Source organism: Macaca mulatta, chromosome 5 (genome assembly GCF_049350105.2).
Source record: "Macaca mulatta isolate MMU2019108-1 chromosome 5, T2T-MMU8v2.0, whole genome shotgun sequence".
NCBI classification, from domain to species: domain Eukaryota; kingdom Metazoa; phylum Chordata; class Mammalia; order Primates; family Cercopithecidae; genus Macaca; species Macaca mulatta.
Window position 1 is genome coordinate 95,650,202 of NC_133410.1, and position 27,762 is coordinate 95,677,963.

At 37.8% G+C, this 27,762-nt stretch overlaps 1 protein-coding gene across 5 annotated transcripts in view; it reads right to left on the reverse strand.

Moving 5' to 3' along the window:
* The window catches only part of MAPK10 (mitogen-activated protein kinase 10), a 341,860-nt gene extending 315,478 nt beyond the window's left edge, over nt 1-26,382 (reverse strand). For 3 of the 5 annotated variants that reach the window (NM_001260857.2, NM_001320562.1, NM_001320563.1), the window contains 2 exon segments: nt 20,840-20,954; nt 25,941-26,382. The gene's annotated coding sequence lies outside the window, so the exon portion shown is untranslated. 5 annotated transcript variants of the gene reach the window in all.
* Nucleotides 26,383-27,762: the final 1,380 nt, after the last annotated feature.

A 27,762-nucleotide genomic window follows, 5' to 3' on the forward strand; every position in this document is an offset into this window, starting at 1 on the left:
CATCCCTTCCTCCTCTAACTGTGTCAGTCTAGTCTAGGTCACCACTATGTCTCTCCTGGATCACCATATACCTTCACTGTCAGCCTTATCTTTCCCTAAACATTTTCCACATGGCAAAGAGAGCACGCTTCAAATGCTCAAATCTGCTTGTGTTTCTGACTCCACTTAAAAGTCTTCCATGTCATAACTAATATGGTCCACAGAGCTCTTCATAATGTAATCTGGCCCTGCATACTTCTTAAGCCTCATTTATTATGCCTCTCCCTCTTGCATAACTTTCACCTCTTCAAATCTCTGTCCCCACTGGACCTTCACATACATATGCTGTTTCCTCAGCCTGGAACTTTTTCCATCTCACAAACCTCCCCACTTCATCTGACTATTCCTGTCCAAACATGTTTCCTCAAGGAGACTTCCTCTGACACCCACAGTATATTCAGTACCCTACGCTCATAAAAAAACCCTGCAGTCTCTTAATAATATTGTTTTCTTACAATTTATTCAAATATTGAAAGTTAGCATGCAAATAAATAATTGGAAACTGTGATACATACTATGAAGGAAAACATCTGTTTCCCTCACCAGACTATAATCTCTTAAGGACAAGACCTTTTCTGAACTCAATGCCTACAATAATAGTCTTTCACATGTACGTTATATATATTTATATATAAATCTGTAGAAGAAGAGGAATATCATTAATGCCAACAGGAAAATACATAATGGAAAAGAAAGAGAAAGACAGCATCATTGCCTATCAGAACTCACCTGTTATATTATCTGGGAGAATTGACTGTCAACACCCATCGCCACACACCAACCTTGCACCTCCAGTTTCATCTCCATAGCTTGAACGAAATGAAAGGTGATCTATGAAATAGCTGCGATAATCCCTGATACATGTTTTGAATTGGTCAAGAAATATTAACAATTTGTTGTACATGTTACATTGCAGTAGACATCAAACTCTATTCAAACTAAAAGACCTCAAAGATTGTAGAAGCTAAAGGCAAATGCCATTACATGAAACAAGTACAATAAATTGGTATACAAACAACATGTGAAAAATAAATTTTTAAATTTAAAATCTGTCTGTAATGATTCTGCCTTAGAATCCCAGGTAATAAAAGATAACCAGATAAGATTGCTAAATAGAAATGGCAGACTAAAAATATGTTGGTTTTTTTTTTTTATATTTTTGCTCTTTATCTTCTTGCTCTTCCTCTCTCACCCCTTTTTCTTCTTCTCTTACTCCATTCTTTCTCCCTCTTTCTCCTCATCCCCTGCAGTAAATAATATACTACTGTATTAGTTTGTTTTCACACTGCTATAAAGACGTACCTGAGGCTGGGTAATTGATAAAGAAAAGAGGTTTAATGGACTTACAGTTCCACATGGCTGGGGAGGCCTCAGGAAACTTACAATCATGGTAGAAGGTGAAGTGGAAGCAAGGACCTTCTTCACATGGAGGCAAGAGAGAGAAGTGCATGCACGGGAAATGCCAGACGCTTATAAAACCATCAGATCTTGTGAGAACTCACTCACTACCATGAGAACAGCATGGGAGAAACTGCCTCCATGAGCCAATCACCTCCCTCCCTTGACACGTGGGGATTACAGGTCCTTCCCTCCAGATGTGGGGACTACAATTGGAGATGAGATTTGGGTAGGGACACAGAGCCCAACTACAGCAACTACATGATTCATATAATGTCAGAGATATCCCCCTGACTGGAGATTTGTCAAGGAAATCAAAGTAGAATCAAAAGATTTTTAAATATAAAAATAACATTATAATTTTTGTTAAAATCAAATAGTAAATGGATAAACAAGGAAATGTCAGACAATAATCTTGAGAAAACAAATAGAACATGAAATTACTTCTATAAATTAATGTCAGATAATTGCTAAGAGCAGAATCAATTTTATGGAAGAGGGATAACACAAAATGTTTCAAATTGTTTTCTTTTAAATTGGTGGTATGGGTATTTTGGGAAAGATAAACCATTATAACTAACTCTAGAACTTGGTCTTAGCTATTTGAGACCTCGTCTTAAGCAGAATTACATGTTTTAACTTAAGCCTGAAAACCCCACTTTTTCTTGTAAGAACTTATTTGGAGCTTCTGTCAAGTAATTGGGGCTACCCACAGACTACTGAACAGAGGACAATTTTATCCAGGAATTCCTTCCACTTTTATCAAATAACAGCTTTGGAAGGGACAAACAAGGAATCATCAAGAGGGGGAGAATACAAGCCTACGACATCATATCAAACAAGGTCTTTGCTCAATGACATGCCAGGGAGGTCTTCCCTCATCTCTCTATCTGAAACTGAAATCCTCCACTACACTCCCTATTCCATATTTCTGCTCAACATTCTCCTGGACTATTCCTACCATCTAATATACAAAATATTTCATTTATTCATCCAGTTTGTTTTCTGTCTCCTTCCACCAAAATATAAGCTCCACAACATCAGGAATGATTTTTTTCTTTTTTTTTTTTTGTGACGGAGTCTCACATTGTTGCCCAGGCTGGAGTGCAGTGGTGCGATCTTGGCTCACTGCAAGCTCCACCTCCCGGGTTCACGCCATTCTCCTGCCTCAGGCTCCCGAGTAGCTGGGACTACAGGTGCCCGACACCACACCCAGCTAATTTTTTGTATTTTTAGTAGAGACACAGTTTCACTGTATTAGCCAGAATGGTCTCAATCTCCTGACCTCGTGATCTGCCCACCTTGGCCTCTCAAAGTGCTGGGATTACAGGTGTGAGCCACCATGCCCAGCCAGGAATGATTTTTTAATCTATCATATCCACTACTGTATTCCCACAGCTAGAACAGGACCTGACACATAGTAAATGCTCAATAAATATTTGTTGAATGAATAAATAAAATAAAATCTATTCTTGGAATCAATATGGTAACTGACAGTGCATTTCACATTACCTTTACCTCTACATGGCTCAGTTTAATGTAGCTAGAAGTCTTGTCATAGATTAAATTTAAAAATGATTTTCTGCACTAATGATAAGAGTTCAATAGTCACCTTGATCAACAAGGAAGTGCTAATCACATATGAGTCAATTCAGATTAACTCCCCAGAAATTACTCTGTATCCACATTTACATGAGTGAATGTCCAGAAGAAAGTATATAGTAAGTTCCTTTGTTTGGAGAATCATAAAGGAGAAACTGCCTCACACCAGAAATGAAATGGGGAAATAGAAAGTGGTGAGAATTCTGGGTCCTCAAAATGGTAGACATCTGCACCCACCATGATCAGATAATCCAGAGCAAGCTTGCAGCCTACAAGGAGGGACCATGGCAAATAGTCCTTGTATCAGTGCCTGGATCAAGAGCTGGAGTAGAGGACCCAATTAATCTGCCATTGCCATTCCACATACAGTAAAGAAAATGTTGCTTGCTAATTCCCTGGGGAATCCAAGAACTGACGTGCTAAGGCCAACTGAACATCCCCCAGAATTCCCTACCTAGTGCTCAAGGTTCCATTGATTTGACCAAATAGATGTCAAATATCCAGTACTATCAGACTGGTCAGTTTTTCCTTATCAGATATGCTCTTACAATATACATTTGCCATTTTTCAGTTAATTGCTCAAATTCCAATTTCCTCCAATCCAATCCATCTACTTTCCTTAAGATGTAATGGCAAGACATCTTCCTCTCTGCCTTCCTTGACTAAACTAATTCCATACTGCTCTTCTTCTCAGATTTCCTGTGGAAATTATAAAAATAATATCTTAGATTTGCAGAGAAGTTGAGAATCTACAGAGCTCATTCATGGTAGTGTCCCCCCAGTTCCCCTCCCACCCACATTTGTCCTAACCAAAAATCTTAGATTTGTGTCCTAACCAAAAATCTTAGAGTGCCTTGACCGTTTTGTGACCCGGCCAGCTGTAGGTTTTTCCCAGCAGGCTTGAACCCAAACTGGGGCTTTGAACATTCCTAAGCACTAATAAAGGCATCTAGGTCATTGCCCAAAATACTCAAAGAAACTGGCTGTAGCCCTGAGCTGAATTTCTGAAACCCTAATATAAACTCCCTACCCTTACCCGCTTCTGCAGACAAACCTATGTAGAACACCCCTTTCGTCTTGTCTATCTTGAGGACTGCTGCAGCGCTCTGTAAGTTACCCTAATAAATGTTTTGGACTGATCCCCCTGGCATTTGGGCTTCTTTCTTTGGAATCCCAACTGGCCCCATCTCAGGACAGTTTGGGGCATGCTCTTGTGGGGACTCCCCTGCTCTGGGGGTGAGTCCAGCTTCAGATTCTGTATTCACATACTTACTTAGATAAATAAACAGCAGCGTACTATTTTATAGACACATGTTTTTCTTGTACCTGCAAGCCCTATAGCCTCTCCACAGCTTGCTCTTCCCAATCCTAGTAGGGTTCACCCAGGAGTACACATGTTAATGAGGAAATAAAATTAGTTTATTATATTGAAAAGTACTCCCAGGGCATTTGTCTTGATAACAGCTGAGTTTATTTTGTTATTTCAGTGATGAAAGTGCTTGCTAATGATCCAAAGCAAACCAATCTTTTTCAAAGTTTTTAGTGTTTAGTGTTAACAACAAAATGTAATGCTTAGTGTTAACAACAAAATTCCCTACCTGACACAGTATTAAAATGTTTTACATTCAATTTTCTCAAAGACTCAGGTATGTGCTACATGCCCATTTTGCAGATTAAAAACAACAACAACAACAACAACAACAAACTAAGTCTTAAAAATGCTAACTAATTTGCCCATATAAGCAGATTGAGAATCCGAATCTGCTCTGTATGACTTGAAGGCAGAAGCCCTCAGGCAACACACTCCACAGTCAGGCACTATTCTGTTACCCGCAGTGTACTGTCAGGGCTGCAGGACAACAGGAAGTCATCTCAGGTATCACCAGGGACATTCAGGGTATAGAGCAAATGTGTACAACTGCCTGGGGCCTCAGGCAGATCCATGCAGTGACTAAGGGAGGCAACAGGAAAGGGAAGAAGAGGCTGAAGCTAAATAAGACTGGAAATATTCAAATAAACCATGCTCCCACCTCATCCTCAAGATAAAAAGAGCTTTTCTTGGGGAAAAAGGACGGAAGGCTTCACTTCCACACACACCGCTGAGGTTCCAAGTGTTTAAGAGATTGTCTTACCTTCTTTTCTTCTTCAGTGCTACCTACCAATCTTCCTTTTAACCAGATTTATCTGACCATATGAATAGATTCAGGGTTTGAAAAAGGTCAGGACACAGTGAGCGCCTCAGTCATTAGCCTAACAGTCTAATTTTCTTTTCCAAATATTATATTCAACTTTTTTATTTATTGTCATAGAGCATAACGGATAAATGCACAGACTTTGTTTTGCCATTCACTCACTGTGGGACCTTGGAAATGTTGCTTAACCTCTCCGTGCCTCAATTTACTCATCTGTAAAATAGGGATAACAATGGCACCTATCTCTTTGGAGATACTGTGAGGAATAAATGAGATAGTATATGTAATGTACTTGAGATATTGCCTGACCCAAAATAAGCTCTCCATAAGTATTTGCTGTTATAATTATTATATAAGTAATGTGTCATAAGGATTATAAAAAATGATAGCTAATATTCAATGAACAATGATGCTAAGTGCTCCCCTTTTATTTCTCATGTAAACCCTGGAAGGTAGACATTCTTACTGTATCAATTTTACATGAAACAGAGGCCCAGAAATGTGAATCCACAAATTACCCAGGCAACAAATGATAGAGTTAGAACTCAAGCCTACCAGTCTATTCCAGAATCAAGCTCTTAACTACTATATTATTTCAAGTAGGTAATGATACTTGCTAAAAGATACTAAAGTTTTTCTCTGTGCCAGGCATAGCTGCAATAGCTTTACAACTCTTTCCTCAATTAATTATCACAACTGCCTTATGGAATGGATGCTTTTATTGTTTTCAATATACAAAGGAGAAAACTGAGGGACCAGGCATTACATAACTTGGCCAAGACCACATATTGTATTAGTTCGTTTTCACTCTGCTATAAAGAACTACCAAAGACCAGATAATTTATGAAGAAAAGAGGTTTAATTGATTCACAGTTCATCAGGCTGCATAGAAGCATGGCTGGGAGGCCTCAGGAAACTTCCAGTCATGGCAGAAGGTGAAGGGGAAGCAAGTTCACCTTACCATGGCAGAGCAGGAGAGAGCGAACAAGGAGGGAAGTGCCACAGTTTTAAACCATCAGATCTCATGAGAACTCACTCACTATCATAAAAACAGGATAGGGGAAATCCACCCCCATGATCCAATCACCTCCCACCAGGTCCCTCCCCTGACACTTGGGGATTACAATTCATCATGAGATTTGGATGGGGACACAGAGCCAAACCATATCACACATCTCGTATGTGACTAAGGTAAGTGTACCCCATATGAAGAAGTAAACAAAGCAGAGGTGCTAAATTTTCATCTCTGTGACCTAATACCAGATAGAAGATAACAATTTTCAAAAAGGAAACTCCCTTCTGGTATGTTCATCTGAACAGTTTCTAAGCCAGTGTGACTCAGAGAAAGACTCAATACTGGAATCATAAAAGAAGAAACTGATTAAATGCTAATATATTTGGTTTTACCTTACTACTCAATCGTTTTCTGCCTCTAGTAGCAGCCATTTTCAATAGTCATTTTTAATGTCCTATACCATTTGAATAGAATATAATTCACTATTAGCAAATATGGACCAACTTTTCACATGAAACAAGACCATTGGTTTCATTCGGTTCATGACCCAAGGAAATTATGGACAACACAGGTAGAGATGGTGGCTGAGTATTCATTCTATGTAACTATGACACAAAGGAGAATCTGCCAATGATATATTTGGTCAAAACCCACAGGAATTTACAGTCATGACTTAACAATACTAATGGATAACAATTGATAAGGTGTGAAAAAGGATCATACACTAGCCCAATATACTCTTGAAGTCTTTGTGCAAATTAGAAAGATGCGCTTTGTGCTGCCATAAAGACACATGCACATGCATGTTCACTGCGGCACTATTCACAAGACCAAAGACTTGGAACCAACCCAGATGTCCATCAATGATAGACTGGATTAACAAAATGCGGCACATATACACCATGGAATACTATGCAGCCATAAAAAAGGATGAGTTCATGTCCTTTGTAGGGACATGGATGAAGCCGGAAACCATCATTCTCAGCAAACTATCGCAAGGACAAAAAACCAAACACCGCATGTTCTCACTCATAGGTGGGAATTGAACAGTGAGAACACTTGGACACAGGAAGGGGAACATCACACACCGGGGCCTGTCATGGGGCGGGGGTGGGGGTAGAGAGGGATAGCATTAGGAGATATACCTAATGTAAATGACAAGTTAACGGGTACAGCACACCAACATGGCACATGTATACATATATAACAAACTTGCACATTGTGTACATGTACCCTAGAACTTAAAGTATAATAAAAAAAAAAAAGAAAGAAAGAAAGATGAGCTTTGGTTTGGTGAGCATAACACAAACTTGACTGTAGCTTCAGCACTCTAAACCAAGGGCTTGGTGTATGTTCCAAACAGATCTTGATGAATCTGAGATAATATGGGAAGGTACTTTTAGAAGTCTTGAGAGACATGATCAGTAGCAAAATCAGAAACATACTGATATAGATCTTGAGACGAGAATAAATACACGGGTCAAAAAGGAAAATGGCAAGCAAATTTTCTTTACAGGACAATTGTGTGGGAGGATGGCAATGTGTCATAGGAAATAATACTTGTCAATGTTTAGGACAAACTTATTAGATCCCTTATATTTATATCAGAATTAAGTACTTGACTTGCTGGACAAAAAGCACAAGAGGAATATATGAAAGAGCAATGAAAAAATTTAAGATTTTTGTGGATTTTTTAGAATGCTACTGTAGGTAATAAAAAGGTTGTGATCAATTACGTTATCACAAATTAACTACTAGAAGACAAATAATTAATTAACAAGGAATGGTAAAGAACCCCAATTAGGAAAAGAGAAGACATGATGACAATGGTAATAAAAATGGACCAAAAAAGAAAAAAAAAAAAAAACCTGGCAGTTACTGAGCACCTAATGCTATGAGCTTTACCTTCATTACCTTCACAATAACCTTATGGGAAACACCATTATTAGTACCATTTTACAGATGAGGAAACTGAAGTGTAAGAGGTTATGTGACTTAACCAGGATCTCATGTAAAGTAATAGAACTTGGATTTACACCCAGGCAGTTTAACTCTGGAGTTTACCTGCTTGACCAACAGACTATACAGCCATGAGTTAAACTGACAAAAATAGCCAAAATTGACAAGAACATTGATGCAGGTAACTAGGCACATCAAATGTTGTCCCACCTCCATTTGCATGGGGAAAAGTCAGAATGATGATGTTCCTGATAGCGATGGAATACGTGACCAGAATAGAGTGATAGAAATAAGAAGATACAATGAAATTCAAATACTGTTAAAATGACTTCTCTACTAACCAGGATAATAGCTTACAATAAGGAAGACTTAGAACAAACAAAATGGAATGAACCTCCATGCCTGGCTTCATCTTGCCTCTGGAATTGACTGAGAACAAGTTTGCTGTGTAGGCGTTTCATGGTAATGACTTTACTATTATTAACAATGACAATAGTTCCAGGCAGTATTTCATATTTACATAGCAGCCTTCAACATAGGAGCAAAAGTACCTGGCAAACATTCTCATTTTTATTATTGATGCCTTAGATTAATAAAGTGCCTTTCTGTCAAAGAGCTCATTAATCCTTACACAGACTCCTGTGACACAAATAGGCAAGCAATCCATTTCTACATTTTACATATGGAGAAACCAAAGCTCAAGGACCTGTGCATAATTGTTTAGCAAGATTGTAGCTGAGCCTAGAATGAAATCATAAAGAACCCAGTGTTTTCCTGCCCTTGAGTGAAACTCTATCTTATTTACAGCTTCTTACTCCAAATTATCTGAGACATTGGGGCCTTCTTTAACAACTAGACCCTCCCACTCAGATTTTTACTGCCTCTTGTTCAAGCTGGATTCCCTCTCTCTCCTTCCTTTTAACTGCTCATCCTGCCTCTCTTATCCCTCTTCTTCAAACCAACATTACTGCCAGAATCATTTTCTTAAATCTGTTTAGAGAAAAAGGAGAGGTTCTTCATCATCTATGGAAACAGACCCCAAATTCCTTCACAGATCATTCAAGGCCTCCCTCAGCCTCAGTCTGGCCCCAATCTATTTTCCTAGCCATGTCTCTGATACCATGTCCCCTATGCGTAAGTCATGCAAACCTAAACTTCTGAACTCCAAACCCACCCTGCTCCTTGATCATTCTGTTCCTTCTTCCAGAAATTACCTTTCCACCTCCAGCACTATCACAATATGCTCGCATTTCCGCCCCAGTGCTGTCTTCCTCATGAAGCCCTCCTGACTTACCATCTGGACAGGAATGCTTCCTCCAGCTCCTCCATGTTTAGTCTTATTTGTAGCACTCATCACATTTTACCTAGGACTACAGTGACTTATAATAGTACATCTCTCGTTAGAACATTCTGTCACTGAGATTCCCAGAGTCAGGTCCCATGTCAGATTTTGTGACAGGTAATGGGTGAAAATGAGAAACATCCCTGCTTTTGTGAGGCTTACAGTCTAGCAGCCTTCCTCATTTATGGTACCTTATCTAAATGGCAAAACACTATTTTCTCAAGGGTGTTACATAATAGTGCCAGGCTAGATGCATAAAAGAGACATTTATTCATTACATACAACAGATACTTTTTAGGAGTGGTTCTCAAAGTATAGTACACAGACCTCTGCGGGTCCCCAAGACCTTTTCATGTGGCCCCCAAATTAGTCAAAACTAATTCCAAATAAAATGAAGACATGGTTCAACATTGTCACTCTCATACTCTCACAAGCATATGGTAGAGTCTTCCAAAGGTGACTCGATGTGTGGTATAACAAAAAATTGAAAGAATAGGTAGATAAGAGAATTCAGCTGCTTTCTGTTAAAGCAGTCATTAAACAGATTGGCAAAACGGTAAAACAATGCCACTTTGTCACTAAAGTATTTTCATTTCTTAAAAGTAGTTTTCATAAACAGATAACATTATTTATGTTAACATGTAATGGGTTCACAATCATTCATTTTTAAATAAATTACATACATATTTTAAATTTTATATTTTAATTTATAAAATGGTAAATGCCAGTGGCTATAACAGAAATTCTTTAGGTTTCTCAATACCTTTCAAGAATATAAAGGGATCATGAGACTAAACCATTTGAAATTACTGCCTGAGGGCAGTGGGCTCATGTCTCTCTGCAGAGCCTCATTTGAGAATGCCTGAGTAGAAGTTGAGTTTAGAGACAGGGTCTTGCTCTGTCACCCAGGCTGGAGCGCTTAGCACAATCACTACAGCCTCAACCTCCAGGGCTCTAGAAATTCTACCCTTCAGCTTCCTGAGTAGCGAGGACTATAGGCACACGTCACCACTCTCAGCTAACTGTTTTATTTTTCGTAGAGTCAGTGTCTTGCTATATTGCCAGGCTGGTCTCAAACTCCTGGGCTAGAGCAATCCTGCCTCAGCCTCCCAAAGTGCTGGGATTACAAACGTGAGCTACCATGCCTGCTCTCAACTTCTATCAAAGAAACTATCCTATGTGTGAGATTTATTCACAAGATTTTCTCCTTTCTCTCCCCACCCCCAAAGCCCCCTAGTTTAATAGTGAGCTGCTTGGGAACAGAGACTAAGTCAAACTTATCTTTGTTTCTGCAGCACCTGGTACACAGTAAACAGTCAGTAAATATTTGTGGGAGGGAGGGAGGGAGGGGGGAAGGGAGGGAATGTGAGGGGAGGGAGCAAGAAACTGTGTGATATTTATTCTTCCAAGACTCTACCACAGTAATCTGCCCATTGAAAATGTCTGTTAACTTCATGTAAATGTGTTTGTATTGATATCATATCTAAAGTGACCAAGGCTTCAATAGTTTCACCTGGTATGTTAGAAAATCCCAGTAGAGTTTAGAAATCATTATTTCTAAAGGCAAATTTTAAAAGATTTCTCTCATAAGTAAATTAATAAACACGTCTTTGTGCACATTAGTCTTTCAATAGCAAAGGATAATTTTGGGATAAAGAATGATGCAAACTTGGAAAATTGATATGGTCAGTTTGGCTGGCTATGCATAAACTACCTATCTTCCTTATGGATAGTACATCTTTAATAACTAAAAGTGACTTCCTATATCTAAAATATCTTACTTCTTGATCTAGAGTAAATAAAAATGGGCAGAATTAAGCTTAAGACAACAAAAGGGGGAAAGTTAAAGCAAAACTGTGCATTGGCAAGTCCCTCTCTGAGAGCTTTCTGAGCCCTCTCTCCCCCTCCTAGCTGCTTTGCATCCTCATGGAGTTCTTCACCAGCCAAGGCTTCCCTCATCAAGGTACCCCACTTGAATGTGACCTCCTAGGTATTAGCTCATTCTTTAATTCAATCTGTGTGCAACTTAATCCACGTAATTTTTACAATTGAAGAAATTTAGACATCATCTATTACAACTCTCTCATATACAGTTGAAGTTCAGCTTTGTCTTATCTTGAAATTATTTTTCTCTATTGAAGGACTAGTGTGCACAAATATTTGTGCATTGATTACTAATGAGAGAAATCTTTTAAAATTCGCCTTTAGAAATCAGGATTTCTAAACTGTACTGAAATTTTCCAACATACCCGGTGAAACTATTAGTGCCTTAGTCACTTTAGAAATTAAGACTTACCCAAGGGAATATTAATTCAGGACATAGTTGGGATAAAAATCTAGCATTAAGTCCTCTTCCTTTTCCAGAAACTATTTGACTAAATCTCCTAAACTCAAACAAATACTCTGGTCTAGACCATTCTTGATTCCCTCTCCATATAAAAATTTTTCCTATATATTCCTTCAGTGTCCTGCTATTTTAATGCACCATATTTATTCAAATGTGGTTAGTACCTATGATCCAAAATCATTATGACTAATTCACACCTTAATTCAAGTTAGTTTATCAGGTTAGCAAGCCAATCAATTTGCCTCATAACATTTCTATTTGAATAGGAATGGTTGAAGTCTTCAACTAAAAGAACAAGTGGAAATTTTATACATAATATCGGGTTCAGAAACAGAGATACATGAAAATCAGAATGTGTTTTGGTTTCTTACATTTTAACACAGAGTCAGACAGCTATACAAAGGACCAAAATTACAATAATTGCAATGAATGAGAGTTTATTGCCTGTGATGTTTCACTTTGTTAACCTAAACCCTGGTTGACAACAGGATAGTCAAACAAATACATGACATGATACACAGGTGTCACGAGCTATCTTCAGGGAATTGACTCCAGGACCACCCCTGAGGATACCAAAATCCAATGATGCTCAAACCCCTTGTATAAAATGGTAGTATCTGCATATAATTTACACACATTCTCCCATATACTTTGCCAGCTCCGGATTACTTATGGTACCTGATACAATGTAAATGCTATGTAAATAATTATTATACTGTATTATTTATAACAAGGGAAAAATGTCTGTATGTGTTCAGTACAGACACAACCATCATAGGCCTAACTACATTTTCAAACCATGGTTGGTTAAATCTGTGGATGTGAAACTGCAGACACAGAGGGCTGACTATATTAGTCTGAAACTCACAAAAGATGACATACAGTCATCCCTTGATATATCCAGGACCTCAGGTCTCTAACCAAATCCATACATACTCAAGTCCAACAATCAGCCTTGTAGGAAAAGTCAGCCCTCCTTATCTGGAGGTTTCACATCCCAAGAATACTGCATTTTTAATCCAAGTTTGTTTGAAAAAAAAAATGTGCAAGTGGACCCACACAGTTTAAACACAGGTGTATAGCTTAAATTGTTTCCTACCCACTTTTTCATGTAGTTTTTGCTTAATATATTTTATTCAATCTTTTTGGCAGGTAATGAGTACAATATTATATATGTACTCGTGTGTGTGTGCACACACATATGTCTTAATGTAGAAGAGTATCTTTATTAAGATGTGTGTGTGTGTATATATATATCTCTCTATATATATATATCTTAATAAACTAAACACCAAAGCAGAATTACATTCATTCTTAAGGTTTATAAGTGACTTTCTGAAAGCAATACTATCAAGATTGTTCACAAATTCGACAGAGCTTAAAAGTCAGTCTCAGGATTTAAAGTACTAACAAACCACCTGGGTTTGTTACAAAACTACAAATAGAAAGAAAACTTTAAATTTATGGTATCTACAATGCAAATAATAAATTATCACATAAGATGAATGCTGTTAAACTATACACTAAATTTTTCAAGTGTTAACCTGAATAGGTTTGTTATGCTAACCAATTTTTCATTAAAATCTCATACTTTGATTTTAATAGTAGTTCCTCTGATACTGGTTATCAAAACACAGATAATTCTTTATGAAGAACCTCACATTTTTGCAGATGCTTACTCAGTCTTCAAATAAACTCCAGGAAAACCCCGATTTCTAAGAGAAAGTGTTGAATTTGTACTCCTGATCTGGCATCAAATTACTTGGGAACTCTCAAACAGTGACAGCCCCAAATGCATCTGCCTAAGAGACATAGCTACATGTTCTACCAATCAGCGGAGAAAAAATGTTTGTAAAAATTTTATACAATACTAGAGTGTCTTAGTCCATTCAGGCTGCTATAAACAAAATGCCATAAACTTGGCAGCTTATAAACAACAGAAATTTATTTCTCACAGTTCTGGAGGCTGGTAAGTCCAAGATACAAACAGACCCAGTGTCTGGTGAGGTTTCGCTTTCTGGGTCATAGACAGCGCATTTTTCCTGTATCCTCACATGGTAGAAAATACTAGCTAACTCTCTGGGGTCTCTTTTATAAGGACACTAATCCCAATCACCTCTGTTTTCATGACCTAATCACCTCCCAAAGGCCCCATCTGCTAATACCATCTCCTTGGGGTTAGGACTTCAACATTAGTATTTGGAGGGAACATAAAATTCAGACCATAGTCTAGAGCTACTTATATTGGTTTTACCAGGTTAAATACTCCTAAAGATTTAATTTCCCATCTTGGTAACTGTTGCAGCCATTGAGAAGCAAGACAGAACAGCACCACAGAATTAAACATCTCTGAATATTCTCTTATTCATCTCATTTGTAAGATATTTGATTCCACAAACTTGTTATGCTAATTTCTATTTCTTTTCACTTTGATTATGTTACTGTTACTATTCCTTGGAATTCTTATCCATATACTTACCTGGAATTCAAACTATATCAATATTTTAAGGCTCTATTTGGGTCCAATTTTCATCTTTAACACTACAAAGAATACAGCACAGTAATAAAAAGCATAGGCTCCAGAGTCAGAATCATGCACCACTAGCTGCATGACCTGGGGCACATTACTAAATCGTCTGTGCCTTGTCTTCATCTTTTGTAAAGTAGGAATGTTCAGCAGTATTGCTGTCAGGCTCAAGTGAACTAGGACATGCAAAGCACTATGAACAGTGCTTGGCATGAAGTAGTCACTCGATAAATGTTATCCACTATTGTACTTCTTTATTATAACCCCCATTCTTCCTGTACTTCTCTGAACAGCTATAGATTCATAAGTAATAAGGACCTTAGATCTTATAGTCATTCAGTTCAATCTCCCACACAAAGTAGTATCATCTTTAAAAAGCTCTTCATACTTGGTCAACCATGAAGATGGTTAAATACTTGCAGTGATGAAAACTTTACTACTTTTCAAAAAGCATAGGCTCAAACAGTTCTTATAATAAAAAAAATTTATGTGCAGTACTTTCTTTCTACCCATTCGTCTCTGAGTTCTGCCTTCAGTACAACCGAAAAACAATCCTGCATCATCTAACCTCTTTCATATGAAAGCCCTTAAATATTGAAGGCAGTTGCTTAGTAAGTCGCACTCTCTAGCACTGCCGTCCTCTGCCTTGATCTTTTCTCTTCATTTCTCTTCTCTGGGCAAAACACTATAATTTCTCCTGTCTGTCCACAACAAGATATGTTTTCTATATCTTCACCATCCTTAACACAATCTTCAGGATGCACTTCATTTTATGAAAGTCATTCCTAACAGAGGGCACTAAGAGCTGCACAGAATATTCCAAGCAGGTTCTGAATAGTAAAAATGACAGTATAACAGTTTGTTTAGGAAAGTAAGGCAAATTTTGGAAAAATTTACTTAATAACAACCATCAAAAAACAATGCTGTTAAATGAGCAAGTAAGTTAAATTTTTCTTTTGAGAGATTGGCAAACAACATAGGCTATTACCCTAACCTATTTAAATCAGATTGTGGACTCTCTGCCAGGCTGCCTTCCAGATTGTATCCAGAGACAGAATTTGTGGTGTCTTTATGTAATCTGCTTTTATCTCTATGGAAGTCTCTTTAGCTATGTGTTTTTTTCTTCATGTGTCTGTCTTTGTCCTGCTTCTGTTTCTTTCTGTATGTCAATCTCTTTCTCATTCTTCTTTCTTTTGTCAATCATTCAATAAATATTTATTCAGTGCCCATCAAGTGTCAGGCACTGTATTAGGTATAAGAAGTTCAAAGACAAGTCATGCTCAAAATACCCCCTGGCTAAGGTGGGAGGCAAAGCAGACACAGACAGATAATAAACAGATAATAAGATACTATGGTAATACAGTGAGGTAGATAATGCACAGGTTACTGTGAGAGCACCAAGAATGATTGAATGCTGGATGAAAGGGATCTGAGAGGTTTCCAGGAGGAGATAGAATCTTATGAAATCTGAAGTGATTCTGAACAGTACTTTCAAACTTTAACATGTATTTAAATTCCCTAGGAATCTTGTGAAAATGCAGATTCTTAATCAGTGTATCTGTCTGAGTAGTAAGACCTCAGATGCTGCATTTCTATCAGGCTCCAGGAGATGTCCATGCTGCTAGCCCCCAGACCATCACAGGGTCACAGACGTCTTAAAGGATGGAAAGGAGTAAGTAAGGGCTGTGCAGAGTGAATGCGGGCAGTATAAACAGCATGAAGTAAATCACAGAGGTAGAAAACACCTGAGTATATGTGATGAGACTGAAGCACACTGGTGTTTCCAGGCAATTTAAAAGGTCATGAGTGTCTAAACTGGGAATGGATGGGAGTATGACATATCATTGTGTGTGTGTGTGTGTGTGTGTGTGTGTGTGTGTGTGTGTGTGTGAGAGAGAGAGAGAGAGAGAGACAGTCTCACTCTGTCGCACAGGCTGTAGTACAGTGGCGCGATCTTGGCTCACTGCAACCTCTGCCTCCCAGGTTCAAGCGATTCTCCTGCCTCATCCTCCTAAGTAGCTAGGATTACAGGTGCCCACTACCATGCCGAGATAATTTTTGTATTCTTTTTTTTGTTTGTTTTTGAGATGGAGTCTCACTCTATCGCCCAGGCTGGAGTGCAGTGGCACGATCGCGGTTCACTGCAACATCTGCCTTCCAGGTTCAAGTGATTCTCCTGCCTCAGCCTCCCGAGTAGCTGGGACTACAGGCGCCCACCATCATGCCCGGCTAATTTTTTGTATTTTTAGTAGAGATGGGCTTTCACTGTGTTAGCCAGGATGGTCTTGAACTCCTGACCTCATGATCTGCCTGCCTCGGCCACCCAAAATACTGGGATTACAGGCGTTGAGCCACCACACCCGGCCAATTTCTGTATTTTTAGTAGAGACGGGGTTTCACCATGTTGGCCAGGCTGGTCTCAAACTCCTGACCTCAGGTGATCGACCAGCCTTGACCTCCCGAAGTGCTGGGATTACAAAGGCTTGAGCCGCCCGCCCGGCCAGGAGTGTGGCATGTCTTAAGGAAAAGGGAAGTTATTACATGGATGACAGAGTATATCAAAAATTCTTTAAGTAGGGCAGTTATATGGTAACAACTGCAAATCAAATAACAAGTCTAGTGTCTACACTGGTAGAATAATGGACAAGAAGATAGTATGCTAGGCTACTTAAATAAACCTGCTAAAGATGATGAGGAGGATCTAAATTACGGCAGTAACAACAGATTTAGATGAAAACAGACTGGTCTGAGAAATGGTTAGGAAATAGAATAGGTTAATTGTGTCATCACTTGTTAATTTAAAAATCAGGTGGTTGTTATTCCTTTGCATTTTTTTGCAGGCATCGTATCTATTCTTAATCTTAGTAACATGTGATCTTAGTAACATGTGATCTTGGACAAGCCACTTACCCTCTTTTAGCAGTTACTTCCGTACCTTTAAAAAAAAATGTGAAGATTTGACCCAAATGAACAGTGTCGTTGCTTTAAACCCTAAAATTTATGAGCCTGTGAACTAAATTCGTCTCATTGACTTGTAGATTCATAAAATGTATTCATAGAACCTACTATAATATCTGGACTTTATAAAATATATTCTTAGTATCTACCACAATACCTGTATTTTTTATATATATATATATATATATATATATATATATATATATATATGTACACATAATACATATATGAAAATGTATTGTATATGTACAATAGATGACAATATATTACAGTACTAGTCATACAATGTGTGTGTGTGTGTGTGTGTGTATATACACATACAATATTATATGACTAATACTGAATCTACCTAGCTGACAGGTATTAAAACTTGAGACTTTTAAAATCCTTCCTCTTCTTTGCCCACCATATTCATTACCAAGTCCAGTGGTTTGTTACATGTGCCCTACTGGCAATTCTTTGGTTTATGCACTTATTTTTTTAACTGGATTCCTGCAATAGCACCTTAAATGTTCTCCCCGGTTCCATTCAAATCCCCTTGCAAACTCTCTCTGAGAAGGTGAAGAATTCTGGAGTCAGAAAGACTTGGACTTGAATGCTAAGTCCACTGTTCCTTAACTATGTGATTGTCAGCAAGTGATTTAACCTCTTTACACCTTGGTTTCCTTACCTCTAAATTATAGGGATACTAGGAAGATGAACTGTTCATAAAGTACTTACTATAGTGACTATTCCACAGTGGGAACTCAATAAGTGTTAGTTCTCATTTTGAAAGACACATCTCAAAAAGATTAGAGCAGGTACTTCACAAAAGATGAAAATCAAATTACTAAAAAAAAAAAAAAAATGGAAAGATGCTCTTCTTCATTAGTAATCAGCAAAAGGCAAATTAATACTTGTAAGAGTACAATTATGTATCTCCCTGATTAGCAAAATTTAAGAACTTGTAAATCAAGTGTTGGTGAGGATGTAGAATTTCTCATATACTGCTGCTGGGAATGTAAATTGATGCAACTGATTGGGGAAAATATTTTGGAATTATTTAGTAAAATTAAAGGCGCACATACCCAAAAACTCAGCAGTTCCTTCCCTTGATATTTATCCTAGAGAAGGGTAAATATCAGAATCTATGAGAACTAATATATATAAACATAAAAATGATATTATATTTATGTTTATACTAGCATTAAGTAAAATATATTTAATCCAAATGTTCAACAACAATAGACTAGATAAGTAAATATTGGCATATTAATATGGTAGAATACTATACAACAATTTACATGAATAAACTACATGCATGAACATGAAAGAATCTCACAATGTTAGCAAAATAATCAGGCAATTGAGAGTATACATGCTATAATTCCAAATACATGGAGCTGAAGCATAGGCAGAACTAAGATTCATAGCCTAGAGATGCACAGAGAGATGGAAAACCTACAAAGAAAAACAAGGTAATGTGTATGACAAAAGGTGGGATAGTAGCTAGCGGTTACCTCTGGTGGGGAAGGAAAAATATATGATCCGAAAGGGACACATAGGGGTTTGCTGGGAGTCTATTACATCAAGTTTGATTTATTTGTTTGATTTGTTTTATGTTGTTTGATTTGTTTACATTATGTTTGATTTATAATTATTCTTTAACCTGTATTTGTTTTATACACTCTTCTATGTGTATGGTATATTTCACAATTAAAAAATAAACTGATTATGTCAGACTCCTACTTAAAATCTTTCAAAAGCTCTTCACTTTGAAACAAAATCCAAACTCCTTAATTTTGTCTAAGAGATCCTTCATGGCACATGTCTTGTATCCCTCTTCAACTTTATCTCTACCACTACCATTTCTGCTTCAGCATAGTAAATGACACCTAGTATCCCCACACAATCATGCTCTCTCAGGCTTCCGGGTCTGTTAAAAAAATGTTCCCACTGTGCACCGCATCCTCCCTTCCTCTGGCTATCCTTTCACTGTGCTTAATAGTCCACTAAAAGATCCCTTCCTCTGGGAAGGCTTCCTTGACTAATCTCTACCACATCTGTGTTAGAGTCTCCTCTGATGCACTTCCTTTGGCACTCCAGACTTACCCATGTAATAGCACTTTATGAGTGCCACACTCTTTAGAACACAACTACCCCCATTAATAAGCACATTTTATTATAAGTACCACACTCTTTAGAGTGAAGGCTCCTTTAAAGCAGGGACTGTCTTTTATCTACCCCAAAAGCTAAACATGCTACGGAAATCACAGATTCTCAGTAAGAGTTTGATTAATGAATTAATATTCAGAATGGAAAGAACATAGTATGCTTTCTACATCACTGGGAGTAACACATACTATATTAGGTTCCATCATATAAAATTGTCCTAAAATTGTATTTTAGGTCAAAAATGGTTTGTTATTGGCAATTTTATATAATTATTTATAACACTCATTGAATACATGTTAATTAAGTGCAGTATAGTGATGGCTATTAGATCTACTTTCTCAATGTAATGGTAGACAGATGGTTTTTTATGAATTGTTTTATAAAATCACTATATGAAATAACTCTAGGATTAATTTCATCAGTCTTCCACAATTATAGGTTATGCACAGGGCAGCCTACCTATCTAGAGTTATATAAGCCACTAGGCAAATGAAAGAAAGATATTGATCACTAGCTCAAAATAGCTTCTTTTGGAGTTTTATAAGCACCACAGTCATACTCTAGTTCTCAAAGATGTTATCTGACAGATTATAACTCGTTCATCTCTGCTGCAATCTATTGATTATTGACTTTGGTGACTATGAAGCAGCAAGTATTTGATTTAAAAGGACATTCTACCTGTGTGTGCTGATATTTTTATAAATTAATAAGTTTTTAAAGTCATTCCAACTAGGCAGAGCAACTGGATCTATTTTTAATATTGTTTTGTTAAGCAAAAGGATTTGTAGGTTAAAATGCCCATGAATTGAGTTTTATAAAACTGTGATTTCTCTTCTCGTATTTCAGAAGAGCTAAACGGTGTGTGTGTCTGTGCGTCTGTGTGTGTGTGTGTTTTCCTGAAAGAAACTGAAAACCATAATTTAGCTCAGAACCAATTTTTCTACTAAAGGAGATGAATCTGTAAAATATAGTACAATGTTGCAAGTAATAAAAGTCACTTAAAAATAATGGTACCCAGCTGTTACTCTGCCACATGAAAATGTTAATTGCAGGTATCATCCATGGTGGTAGTATTACAGTGTTATATGCTGCACTCATGCACCTCAAGAATTTTCACTACTGTATGTGGTGTTAGTAGTACCACACCAACTATTAAACTTCTGTTCTATTGATTTTCACTTCTGTAGTTGAAATTATTTGGAGCAGTATTTCTCCAGATCCATATACCAAACCATATGCAATATTTAAATTGGCTATATAGATCACAGTTTTCATACTAAGGAATATTTTTAAATTGGCAACTCACCACAGCTTGTATGGGTTCTCATCTATAGGAAACGGGTCTAATTCAACAGCTTCTTGTATGAGTTGCCATAGTGAAGATCTGAGATGGGCCTGCCGTTGGTGTTTCTCACACTAGCCTGAAAACAAAGCCGAAAAACAGACGAGTTTGATTTTAAGATTTAAATGGGAATTTCACCTGTATTTAGAAAACCAAAAAGCTGACATCAAAGACAACTGGTTACTGTGTGGGTGAGTGCAGGCAGAGGAAAGAAAACATCTCAAGATAGTTATCTCCATTCATAATTTATTGCAAGCACAAGAACTTTGATGTTATAATACCAGAACAACTATTTTAATATCTGAGCATAAACTAAATTAGTAATTCTTATTTCAGTTGATATAATTGGTCTTGTGATATGAATTTGGTTTTCTAATACAAGGCACCCCACTCATCATCAACTGGGACAGCTCCACTGTTACATATATTTACTTATTCTGCTTTTCATAAAAGATTTCATTGGAACAATGGTGACATAGGTACCAATTAAGGAGGAGAATTTTGAAAACCTCTGAAGTATGCAAAAGAAAGTAAACCTAAGCTGGAGCTAGTCTGAAGAGACCTGTATTTATGTTCTTCTAGTTACAAACCTACTTTTTCACCATTATAGCCTGTTACTTCCCAACATTATATTAAAGAAGATTCTTCAGAATATGTGACATTCTACCCAATGTCAAACCATAAGTTTTTATTTCTAGTTTGGAAAATATGGTGATCATACCCAAAATAGGCCTCTTCTTTACCCCAACTAAGAGTCTCTTTCCTGCCCAGGTGCTTACAATTACTCCTAGGACTACCACCCTCTCACTATCCCACGACCTCACCCCGACACCCCAGTGTGGCCCCATTGTCACCTACCACCACTTCAGAGGAGGTGAATTCCTTTCTCCTATGAATTTCTATTGCACTCATTATCAAAACACTAATATGATCCCTCGATTTTACACCATCTTTATTGTTATTTAGCCTCATCTTCCCAAATGGCAGAAACTGTGTTACAGTTTCCCAATTTTTTTCTACCATAGCACTTAGCAGAGAACTCAGTACATGAGAGAGATTCATTCAATGAATATTTGGTGTGTCCCTATTGTGTGCCAAATAGACAAGGTCAGTCCCTGATGGGGATTAAACCTTAGTAGAGAATACAGGTAATACAAGAATAGGCAATTACTATCTTATATAAGTGCTGTGATGGAGCTTCCACCTACAAACACCGAATAAACATTGCCAAATAAACAGACCTAACCTAAGAGCTTCACTTCAGTATCAGTGCTTTCAGATCCTATTTCCAGTGTATAAGAAGAGGACAATTGCTTTAAGCAATCCATTTTCAGAAAGTACACAGGGTACCCAGGCAGGTTAACACAGACAAACAGGAGTCAGTTTTATTTCTATGAAGACAAGTCACTAAGATGAATTTCTAGAACTTTAAAGTCACTGCTGTTTTTGTTTTTGTTTTTCTTTACACACACACACACACACACACACACGTACAAACACAAGGTAGTGAAAATCCTGTTTATTACTGTGTAGGTCACTGCAACTGCCCGATTGCCCTATAGGGAAGCTTTGCCTTAAACCTGCACACCACGCAGGGTTTTAGAGCAGCTGTGGTTAGGGATGCTTCTCAGGAGACTGTATTCATTTCTTTTTCCACTGAAAATTTTAATTTCCATTCCTACGAGCATTATTTCCATAAGCCTCAAGGGTTTTGCATCTCATAGTCACCAGAGATAAGAACTGTAAGGAAAGCCATAGTGGCTTGTTATGGATCCAAAACATCAAATAAACTAGAAAATCATTTACTAGAAGTAATATATGTGTGAGGTCTACTTTTTAAACCTAAAATGTTTCTATTTAGTGATTTTCAATATTACCTGATATCTCCTCTTAAGAGTTTCTACCAAGATTCACAATAAGAAATAAACCCTATTAAATACAGAAAACAAAAGGTACATAAAACACAGTTTTTGTATTTTCCCCTTCTCTGCCTTGACTGGCTCATGAGGATAAAATGTACTCAAACTGAAAAACCTTGAGTCAAAACCTTACAATTTCGCTACGCAAACACGTACGTGTAGGTGAATTTGTGAAAAGATGGGCTCGAATTCTAAGTTACATTTTTTAAACAATCAATATGCAGCATGATCTTTTTATCTGAATCAGCAGTACAGTGTCTCATCTCAGACTTATGTAATGCAATAAATACATCCAATATGCCAAAGAAGCAAATGTACTCTGCTCTTCTTTACCAGTAAGCGTCTCCCCAACTAGTCTACAGGCCCAACTTTTTCCACAAGTCCTTGGTCCTCAGAAGAAGGTGTAATAATAGATGCATGTGTGGTAGGAGGAAGGCACTCAGCAGTCCTGCAGCAAATAGAGCATTGTACTCCATTCTTGTCACTACTGGACACTTCCGTGCCTCTTTCTGCATGATTGTTGCAATGTCCAACCAAAAGCTTAAAAGAGACTGTAAGAGGAAATAGAAAGGGCAATGAAGAAAGAATTTAAGACAACAATGTGTTTGCTTCTCATTCTAACTGAAGGCAGTCTCTCTTGCTCCGAGTCCTTTATTCTGATAAGAAACCAAGCAATCACTCGATGTGAACACAACAATTCCACTGAAAGTCCTTTGGCTACAAATGTGACCTGAGGCCAGAACTAGAGCATGAAGAGAGAACATCTGTCCCCACATTTCACAAACAAGTAAACATCCAATTTGTCTTTCGCTTTTAGTATCAGTATAAAAAGAATTTATAACTAGGCTTACATCCAAAGAAACAGATTCATTTACATGAAACCACAATAAAACCTTAAAAATATATTTATGCCTTTAAACATGGGAGGTTTTTTTTAGATTACTTAGGTTGGGCAAATTTGTTTTGCTTATGATATTCCTGTAGGATATACTAAGAAGGAAAATCTTATTAATTTTCCTATAAATTTAAAATACTTACATTTTATAGCATTGACAAATTCTCAGTTCATTCTAACTTTAAAATATATAGACCATGCACTATGAGACCATTAAATACTAATAGCTGCAGACATACCAGACAATGACAGCAAAAACACACTCAGCCCCTCTGGGATCTGTTCATAAACATCCCCTTCCAGCATGGCAAACACACTCCTCTCAACAGCAGATGCTGTTCTGGGGCGAGCAGGAAGGAAGCTGGAGGCAGCTGATTTTCCCACTCTACATGTAATTTCTTACTGCCTCATTATCCAGAATCTTTTTACTGAAACTGTGAGGATTTTTTAAGAACAGGAGCCCCTCAAATTAAAGACACTTTGCAACAGCAGAGGAATGACATGCATATGAGGAAACATGAAGACTCTCTGATATTTAAGGTCACACCACCTTTGTCATCTGATTTTCTAGTCCCATTGTAGGGGAGAGAAAACCCAGCTTGCTCTACATAATAAAATAAGCTAATCCAATACTTTATGTCAATTTTAAGAGTGTGATCAAGGTAGAGAGGGGCATACATACCAGAGGCAGCCAAACTGCTACATCCAAAGCATCCAACCCCTAAAATCTAATGGTTCTGAAGTGGAGTCAGAAGCTTGTGATATATTTATATATTTATTTGTTATATATTCATAACATATATGCTCACCTAAAGTAGAAAATTCACAGAAGCTTCTCTGAGAGAAATGTTCCTGACTGCAACCATTTTAAATATGTTGATAAGCATTCTGTGAGATCTTCCAGGGTCTGACAACTAACAGATTAGGGATAGAAGGAGATATCGGATGTTGTACTGGCAATGCCTGGTGCATTTACACTCATTTTCCTTCCACCTGAACTGTGGCCTGTCCCATATGACTTAGCCTGCTTCCTTGCAGTTTGTTCATAAAAGTTATCATCAACATGGCCAGAAGCAGGCAGAGCTGCTGTACAGACACTGTCAGGCTCTGCACCAAAGGCAGCCCATGTAAACAACCTTGTGATGGCTTCAGAGCCTACTGCTGTGGGATAAGCCATTCTTTTTCTGTGGCTAAATTGCAGTACATTGGGAAATTATCTGTTTAAGGGAGTAAAAGCAGAGACTAGGTCTCTAGATTTAAATGTGGGGGGAGGGTGAGAAAAATACATGGATAGATAGTTTTCTTGTAATATCTGTAGCCTGATTTACTTACAGATTTTCCAGTAAATTACATTTATTTTGTTGAAGACACAAACACGTAGATCCTAATAAATATACTGCTATACTTATTTCTGATTTTTTTTTTCAAAAGAGCTCTGACATTTGTAGGGGACACAGTATCCCAGCACAGAATACCTGGGAACCTTGCCATGAAAAAAGAAAGCTGCCTGCTGTGACTAGGAGATCACTTTCTTAAAGGGACCCGTTACCTATTTGACTGCAGTGCCGATGTTTCCTCTTATCTCTAACCTGACCCCTGTTCTGTGTCCTCTCCCCAGCTCAGATTTAGCCTGGAGTTGCTCTGCAAGAGTAACGCCAATAGTTTTACACCTACTATAAATATAAATACTATTCCTTAGTAAAATACATCTTAAAATATTTAAGTTATACTTCTCACAAAAGTAGACATAAATACATACTAAAAGACATTATTTTTAATGTTTTATGGAACCCATCACATTTTTCAGATATGGGACTAAGGTCAGCACTTCTAACAAGCACAGCTGTTTGGTGTTTTTTTTTTCTTTTTCTCTCTCTCTCTCCGTGTGCGTGTGTGTGCGTGTGTGTGTGTGTGTGTGTGTGTGTGCGCGCTTCTCTCTCTCTCTCCCTTCCCTTCTGTAGCCCTGCATTGGTCTAAAAACCCCTGGTCACAATAAGAATGCTCCCTCCCTCCCTCTGCTACCCCTCACTCCAAACAGAAAGGTTTCAACACGCCCAAGTCTGGGAAGAGATGTTCTGCACAGAGGGAAAAGCTGGTGGCTTCTTGCCTCAAAGCTAGTTCACTTGATTAACCTGCTTTCCACCCATCTCTCTTCCATACTCCCTCTCCCGCCCCATCAAGAGCAATCAACAGACATTACCCCACCCTCCAAAAACAGGTTAGAACCCAGAACGAGCAAAGAGCCACCTACCATTCCGTGCCTGAGAACTACGATCCTGATCCGGCAGTGTTTGCCCCAGAAATCCTCCCTACTTGTTTTTCATTAACCACATTCCAGACTGTAATATGGAAGAGATTCTTTGGAGATAGGGAGATTGTTTAAAATTAACGACGGACAGGTGATTTCCAAGAAAACCCAATCTTAAACTCACTCAAGCCCCTAGGAATTGAGGGGTGAGGACAAAAAAGGAAATTTGTAAAAATGAAAAAAGAAAAGAAAAAGGTAAGCATATAGCAGGCACCACCCACCCCCATAAAAATAAAAAGTGAAGGGGAGGTTAAAGAAAAAAGAAGAAGAGTGGCTTGCTGAATCACCCTCTTTCACTGCCTGGAAACCATTGTGCAGCGTGATGCTGCCTGTACCATTGTGGAACCTACCAGAGGAGACGGACGGAGGGCTTGGGGAATGGGGTTGCTATGGCAACTGAAAGGAGCACACATGACGTCAAAGCCCAGAGAAGTCTAGGGAGGGGGATGAGGGGGAAACAGAAAGAGGAAAAGTCTATGTGCAGCTACAGCTACTGTGTTTTCCGGTTAAATGAGGACCAGGCAAATGTAAAGGAATAAGGTTCGTCGGCAGCCAACATCAGCAACTACGACATCAAGGCAGCCAGCCTGCACAACCTGAAGAAAAGATCCGTTGGATGCAGCTCTGGCCCTTTGCACAGCAGCACCGAGGAACAAATACCAGCAGGGCAAAACACCACTGGAAATGCAGTTAACCTCTGCTTTTCAACTATCTCCTGCAATATGTCTAAACGTCAACCAAGTAAGAGATGGTAATAAACACAGAGGAGAAGGAGGTATTTGAGTGTCGCCTGAACCCCGAGGTCATCTGCACGGCACTATTCCTCTTCTCTGTTTCCTTGTTTTTGTAAAATTCCTGAATAAATATCCACTAAACCAAACTCAATAGACTAATACTTAGGTTGCAATCTGAGTGTACAAAGAAAATACTGATTAATTTGAGTTAACACATCAAATTAATACTGATTAATTTCAGTTCTTTTTTTTTTTAATTGCAGATAATTTCCTAGAGAACTGATGCAAATTGTACTGTTACTATTTAGGGTAAATATCGCAATTTTATTTAAGTAATTTGCTCTGCCTTTAACTGTTATAGGGTATTTTTAAAGTCTCCAAACAGTTTTACTATCCACAAATAATAGTTTCCTGGAATGACAACAGCTAACTACTTGCACTATAAAAAAAATTAGGTTTACCAAATTTGTTTTACCTTTTTTATGTAAGAAAAATTTTCAATACAAATTTTGCTTTAACCAACTCCAGCCTTTGGACTTGTCAAATTATGTAATCTAATTCAATTCCTTTTTTGCTTACACTCCTTGAAGGTGGGTTTCTGGTTATTGCTACCAAGTAGTACTGAGTTGTACATGATTCCACATTATGTTTTAGATCTAGCATCCTTATATGAATATGAACTTTCTTCCATATGTTACCAGAAAGATATAACATGCAACAGATGCAAACTCAGCAGTCACTGTAGACACTGAAACACATCATAAAGCTGTAAGAAACGCATAAGGTTTTGCTGTCTTTGTTGTTGCTGCTGCTGTTTTATTTGGGAAGAAAATTTAGAAAAAGAAAGGCTTGAGTGAGTTGTATGTCATTGTAGTTCATTGGATAAGAGTTTGGATGTCCCTTTACTCTAATTTCAGTTTCAAGAAGAATCAATCAAGACTACCTTCTAGTCTTCTCAAAGGGCCTACCTGCAAGATAACTATCTCATGCAAAAATACGAATTGATAGCCAATTTATAACACAAAATAACT